The sequence below is a fragment of the Suncus etruscus genome, chromosome 1 (genome assembly GCF_024139225.1).
Source record: "Suncus etruscus isolate mSunEtr1 chromosome 1, mSunEtr1.pri.cur, whole genome shotgun sequence".
Classification (NCBI taxonomy): Eukaryota; Metazoa; Chordata; class Mammalia; order Eulipotyphla; family Soricidae; genus Suncus; species Suncus etruscus.
Window position 1 is genome coordinate 137,692,974 of NC_064848.1, and position 7,716 is coordinate 137,700,689.

The following is a 7,716-nucleotide window of genomic DNA, read 5'->3' on the forward strand; positions in this document are numbered from 1 at the left end:
ACCTCTCAGGTACCATGTCTCTAACCCTCAGGCGAATGGATGAAGGAGGGTAGTGGCAGAGAAATAATACCAAACATTCAGAAAAACTATTCATTGGAGTTAGTCTGCTTTTTCCTCATGGCTTTTCTCTGCCATGAGTGTCTCTGCCATGTGCTGCCTATGCCATGTGCTTTCTCTCTAGCCCCAAGCTGGACTCTTTCTTTATTATCCAGACCCTACGCACCAGGGTCGGGGAAAACCCTGTAATCCAGGTGGGCTTTTATATACCAAGAGAAGAGGTTAGGGAAAAAGGAAGTTGGGGGAAGGGATCACTCCTAATGATACTCAGGGATCCTATGTGGTGCTGGAGATTGAGCCCAGGTTGGCCTCTGTGGCCCCTGATTGTTGGCTTTTATATGTGAGGCCCTGAGTTCAATTCCTGGCACCACCAAAAAAGAAAAAGAAAATTAAACCCAGCTTGGAGAGCTCTTTCCTGTCTCTGCCTGGGGAGAAATAGTGGTTATGAATGAAGAAACTAGTTCTCCCCATATGTCAAATCTGCCAGTCCCTGGACCTTGGACTGAGCTTCCTGACTGAGAAATGTGATTTCTGTTTAAACCATCAATTCCTTTGTTTTTGTTTGGGGACTACATTTGACATTTCCTATTCTGTGGGGGTCTGCTCAACTGGAACTCTGAGGACCAGGCAGGGCTGGAGCTCGAACCCAGGTCTAGGCTCTGCTCCCACCTTGCACCTGTACCTGGTCCTAAGTAACCAATTCTATGGTATTTTTATGTCAGCAGCCAAAATAATCTGAAGCGACTTTCTTCAATAAGATTTTATCTGTGTTCCTGCAGATGTTTCCAGGGTTAAAAGAGGACTGGTCTGATCTGTATACAATAATAAAAAGATTTTTGTTTGCTATTCATGAGCCAATCATTCACTACCCAGGAAGAGGCAATACACAAGTTTATGGCTGTGGACCGGAATAGAAACTTGACAAAAAGGATCTGAAGATAGGGCCCGGAGAGATAGCACAGCAGCATTTGCCTTGCAAGCAGCCGATTCAGGACCAAAGGTGGTTTGTTTGAATCCTGGTGTCCCATATGGTCCCCTGTGCCTGCCAGGAGCTATTTCTGAGCAGACAGCCAGGAGTAACCCCTGAGCAACGCTGGGTGTGGCCCAAAAACCAAAGCCAAAACCAAAACCAAAAACAAAAACAAAAAAAGGATCTGAAGATAGGCACAGAATTGTCTCACTCATCTATGGGTTTTAAGAAAAATTAAAGACATTACTATAATAAGGACCAGAGGCAATAGAGTTAAGGGCTGGAAGGACTGGCTCACAATTTGAAGCTCACCACAAAGAGTGTGACCTCTGTTAGGGAAATAACTTCACTACCAACTAACATGACATGAGAATGAGAGAAGTAGAATGCCTGTGGCGAATACAGGCAGGGGTGGGGGAGGAGGGAAGCTTTGGTGGTGGGAATGTTGCACTGGTGTTCTGTTTATGACATGCTCATAATCATGGTGCTTAAATAAAGATTTGTATATTTAAAAAAGTATATGAGATCCTATGGTGTACCTGAGTCCTAAACTATCTGAGCCTCAATTTCCTCATTGCAAATGGAACAAATAATATCTATCTTTAAAGGTTATAAGGGAGGATGGAGAGGTGTTACTGGCTTTCTGATAAGGTGCTTGCCTTACCAGTTGACTCAGGCTCAGTCCCTGGAACCCTACATGCTCCCTCAATCCCTGCTAGGAGTGCTCTCTGAGTGCAGAGCCCAGAGTAAGACCTGGATACTGCCAGCTGTGGCTCAGAAATTAAAAAAAAAAAAAAAAAAAAAAAAAAAAGCGGGGGGAAGCTGTTGCAATAATACAGCAGGTGGGTATTTGACTTGCATGCAGCTAACCTGAGTTCGGTCCCAGGCATCTCATATGGTTGCCTGAGCGGCTGACCCAGGACGGACCTGGGTTTGCTCCCCAGTGTCCCATATTGTCCTCTCCTGAGCCAGGAGTGATTTCTGAGCACAGAGCCAAGAGTTTTTGGCCACACCCAGTTACACTCAGGAGTTACACTTGGCATGCAAGAGTTACTCTGCATGCAAGGCAAACACTCTACTGCTGAGCTATCACTCTGGCCCCTCAAAAGTTTTTTAATTAGGGCCCGGAGAGATAGCACAGCAGTGTTTGCCTTGCAAGCAGCCGATCCAGGACCAAAGGTGGTTGGTTCGAATCCCGGTGTCCCATATGGTCCCCCTGCCTGCCAGGAGCTATTTCTGAGCAGACAGCCAGGAGTAACCCCTGAGCAACGCCGGGTTTTTTTTTAATTAAAAAACTTTTTTTTTTTTTTTGGTTTTTGGGCCACAACCCGGCAGTGCTCAGGGGTTACTCCTGGCTGTCTGCTCAGAAATAGCTCCTGGCAGGCACGGGGGTGGGGGGGGTGGGGGGGGGACCATATGGGACACTGGGATTTGAACCATCCACCTTAGGTTCTGGGTCGGCTGCTTGCAAGGCAAATGCCACTGTGCTATCTCTCTGGCCCCAGGTTACTTTTTTTTACTAAGATGATATATGTGAAGCTCTTTTATTTTTTAAATTTTTTGTTTGTTTTTGGGTCACGCCCGGCAACACTCAGGGGTTACTCCTGGCTCTTTGCTCAGAAATCGCCCCTGGCAGGCTCAGGGGACCATATGGGAAGCTTGAATTTGAACCACCAACCTTCTGCATACTAGGCAAACGTATTACCTCCATGCTATCTCTCTAGCCCCAGTATTTTTTAATTTTTATTGTGACCAATATATGAAGTTCTTTTTTTTTTTTTTTTTTTTTTTTTTTGGTTTTTGGGCCCCACCCGGTAACGCTCAGGGGTTACTCCTGGCTATGCGCTCAGAAGTCACTCCTGGCTTGGGGGACCATATGGGACGCCGGGGGATCGAACCGCGGTCCGTCTCCTAGGCTAGCGCAGGTAAGGCAGGCACCTTACCTCCAGCCACGCCCCGCCCGCCCCATGAAGTTCTTGAGTCATCGCTGACTCTTAAGCAGGAGAGGCAAAGATGGTTCAGTCCTTTGTACCATATAATCCCCTGGGCACCACCAAATGTGACCTCCCTCCCTCCAAACAAAAATTACTTGTATTTATTAATTTTTAGTCATTGGGCCATACTATTGATCCTCAGCAGTTACTCCTAGCTCTATACTTAGGAATCACTTTTAGTGGTGTTCGTGGGACCTAATGAATACTGATCCCAGTTGGCCATGTGCAAGGCCAGTGCCCTACTCACTGCACCTCTCTATAAAATCCCTTATTTATTTCTTGTGGATTGGAGGCCATACCTTGGGATGCTTGTGGGTCCATGCAGTGCTAGAAATGGAGCCTGGGCTTCCTGCATCCAAAGCATGCGATCTTCTCTTTGAGCCATTGCCTAGCCTACAACTGATTATTTTAAAGCAGTAACTAAATCCTACCATTTCCATACACAGCTAAATGCAATACATTCTCATTTCTCTTACATGTTGATTTAACAAATATTTATTGGGTACCTCCCATGTGCCAACTAGATGCTGGGAGTGCCACAGTGGAAAAACCAGCTGCTGATCTGCTTTCTGGCATTAAAAGTCCACTGGGGTGAAGAGACAAGCAGGAGCCAGAATGTAGTGAGAAGGGCTCAGACATGGGAATATGTCTCCCAACAGCCCACACCCCCAGCAACTGGTAGGACACAGCTTGCTATTATGAGAGTGAGCCAGCATCCATGTCAAAGATGGCACTTGCTTATGTGGGACTCTGGGTTTGATCCCTGTTTCTGAGAAAAGAAAAAGAATTCCTAGAAGTGGACAGAAATTAAAAATAATGACTCACATGCAGTGGTTCTGTGGAGACTAAAAGCAGGCGCACTTCAGAGAGAGGGTCTGTCTTTTGTCCAGAGCTGATTTGCTGACAAACTATTCATTAAACTAATTTTATTGCCAATAAATGACCTAAGGTCCATAGTATTTCATACTTGAAGGGGTCACAGTCATAGTCATGGCAAGATCAGTGATTCTCACTGGATACTTCATATAATGTTGAACAGAGTTTTGTGTTATTTGGGGAGTGGCAGTGGCAGGAAGAGGAGTATAACCAGGGGTGTTCAGAGGCTTACTCATGGCTCTGTGCTCAGGGATAACTCCTGGCAGAATTTGGGGTGGGGGGACATATGTAGTACCAGGAATCAAACGCTGGTCACTTACAAAACAAATGTCTTCCTGGATGTACTATTTCTCTGACCCTGGGCACATTTTTGACAACCATGCCAGAAGGGAGAAGACCTAGTATTGGTATCTGACAGGCTATGGTGGCCAGGACAGTCCTTTCGGTGAAGAACAAGATGTTCTGAATGTCCATTTGGCCAAAGGAGAGAAGTCCCGCTCTATGGAAACTATTTAAAGAAACCGGAACTGCACAAAACTACTTCATTTTCCTCAGACAGGAAGCACCAGGCAGGTTTGGTTTTTGTTTTGTTTTGTTTTTGGCTGGCATCCTGGCTCTGTGCTCAGAAATTATTCCTTGCAGGCTCAGAGGACTATATGGGATGTTGGGGATCGAACCTGGGTAGGCCAGATGCAAGGCAAATGCCCTACCTGCTGTGCTAACTCTACAGCCTCTAGGCAGGTGTTTGTATATGAAAGACCTAAGAAGCTTCACCAGGTCATGAGCTCAGTGTTTCTCAGCTGGGAGCCCCAGGATATTTCAGGGGTGAAAATCATGCCCAAGAAGGATAACAGCATGACACTATGGGGCCTAGTGGCAAAACAGGGGACCACAGGAAGGAAACAAGGTTGGTCAGAAGTGGTCAGCGGTTGGAAAAAGATTGAGAAACACTGGGTTAGTTCACATGAAAGTCTTTCCAGGGGCCCAAATAGATACAAAACAGCAGGTAGGACACTTCCTTACACAAATCTGACTTAGGTTCAATCCCTGGCACCATATATATAATCTCCCGAGTCCTGCCAGGAGTGATCTCAAAGCACAGAGCCAAGATTAAACCCTGAGCACTGCCTGGTAGAACACCCCACCACCACTAATGTCTTTGCCCCTGGCACAACCAAGAGCAACTCTTAGGTGGAAATAGCCACTGAGCACCAATGGGTATGACCCAAAATGCAAAACAAAACAAAGTCTTTTCTGGTTTAGAAAAGAAGTTTCGAGTCCAATATACTTAGAGGATCAAGATTAATCCTCACCTCCGGCAGTTGAGCTCCTAACCCATTCATCAACAATGCATGGGGAATCCTCTCTCTGCACCAAGTTGGGGGAACCAGGTCCACTTCTTGCTCTTGAGTAACCCTCAGGATGGGGGTGAGTAGGAAGAGCAAGAATAGCAATGAGCTGGCGAGGTGGCGCTAGAGGTAAGGTGTCTGCCTTGCAAGCGCTAGCCAAGGAAAGATCGCGACCGCCGTTCGATCCCCCGGCATTCCTAAATAGAGTATTCCCTATCCTTATGGGGCCGGGAAGGTGGCGCTAGAGGTAAGGAGTCTGCCTTGCAAGCGCTAGCCAAGGAAGGACCGCGGTTCAATCCCCCGGCATCCCAAGCCAGGTCCCCCCAAGCCAGGGGCGATTTCTGAGCGCATAGCCAGGAGTAACCCCTGAGTGTCAAACGGGTGTGGGGCACACCTGGAGCTACTCTGGGGCTATTCCCAGTTTGAGAGACCAGACAATGCTGAGGGTCAAAATCATGGCTCCCACATGCAAAGTTCCACATCTTGGCAGTGTTGGGGATGACTCGGTGCAAGGACTACTGCAGTCCAGGTTTATTTTGTTTCCTTTGAAGCCATTCCTGACTTAGTCCTGGCTCTATGTTCAGGGATCACTCCTGGCTCTGACCTGGGAAACCCTATGAAGTGCTGAGAATTAAGCCATGATTTAGGCAAGAGTCCAGCCTGCTGCACTATCACTCTAGCCTCTGTGCTCAGCTTTTGACCCATCTCCCAGTCCCTAAGATTGAGAGGAGGTTACCATGAATGGAATAGACTTGTGTCAGACACTGGCACTTTGCTATTTTCTCACAAATCCTGCTTCCCACTTTTCAGGAGGAGGACGGAAGCCATGACTGTTAGGGCCAAGTAAGAGCCTGTTATTACAAGCACTGGAGACATCCATGTTGGCTTCCTGGCCAAGTGCCTTCCCCCTCCTGCAGAACCTGACACCAGAGGCAGAAGTCCACGTGGGCAGGAACCAGTGCCAAGGGCTTCACTCTTTCACAATTCAGATTTTGTGCTAAAAAATGTCATTTGAAAATAAGCATTGTGTTTGGAATTGTTTTTGCTGTGGGTTACATTTTTGTTGTTCTCTTAAGCAGTTCTCAAGGTGCTTTGGGGTCTTTGCAGAGCCAGGACTTATAATCTGAGCCTCTACATGTCTACCATGCACTCCAAACCCTTTGAACTATATCCCTTGCAGGTAGTCTTTTTTTTTTTTTCTTTCAGTGGTGGAATCAGGAATAGAACCCACTGGGACCTAAGACACACAGGCAAGTGCTGTGAGCTACATTCTACATACTACTGAGCTACATCTACAGCCCCAGGGTGGGTTTCATATATTGCCTCAAAATTTCTGCAGTAGGGGCCGGAGAGATAGCATGAAGGGAAGGCATTTACCTTGCCTGCAGAAGGACGGTGGTTCGAATCCCGGCATCCCATATGGTCCCCCGAGCCTGCCAGGAGAGATTTCTTTTTTTTTTTTTTTTTAGGTTACAAAATATTTATTTAAGTTTCAAAATTAAAAATAGTAGCCAGGAGAGATTTCTGAGCATAGAGCCAGGAGTAACACCTGAGCGCTGCTGGGTGTGACCCCCCCAAAAATTCTGCAGTAAGCAAAGCAGAGTTCCTAACTAGCAATGATTCCCCCAGATATGATTGTGAAAGGGCTGAGGAGGTGACTCAAAAAGCTGGAGTGGTATGTTGGAACTCCAGGTTCCATCGTTAGCACCTCATGGTTTCCTGAGAGCCCCTAGTAAGGAAGAGAGAAAAAGGAGAAAAAGGAAGGAAGGAAGTGTGGCCCCATCCCCCCCATTCTTCCTGTGTAAGTTGATCTTACTGGGAGGGGTCTTGGAAAGGTTAGATAAGGTCTTTGACCAGAAAGGCAGAGGATTTGCCTGGTTGGAGGTCAGAGGAAAGATGGTTGAAAGGAGTTAAGAGGCAGGGCAAGCTAAGAATGGCATGTGCTTAAATGGTTATGATATAGGCCACACACGTTGGCCAGGGCCAATAAAGATGTTATCTCTCTGGAAGCTGCCTGTGAGTGAGTTCTATCCCCGCCACTCTCCTGGACCCAGATACCCACCAGCTGAAGTGGGTTGCAGAGCCACATGGCCTAGGATGGCAGAGAAAGGTCTCTTCATCCATCCACCACCATCCAAGCCCAGCCTAAGGGCTGTTTTACTACAGGAAGGATGATGATTATTAGAAGAAATAACTTTAGGCTGAAAATGGGTTGACCTTTTAGAAACAATATATGATAATATCTTCCCCAAGCCTAAAGCTCTAAGTTGTTTTTTTTAATGATTTTTGGGTAACATCCGGCAGTGCTCAGGGGTTACTCCTGGCTCTATGTTCAAAAATCGCTCCTGGCAGGCTTGGGGGACCATATGGGATGAAGAGATTCAAACCACCCTCCTTCTGCATCTAAAGCAAACGCCTTACCGCTGTGCTATCTCTCCGGCCCTGGAAGCTCTAAGTTTTACTTGCATTT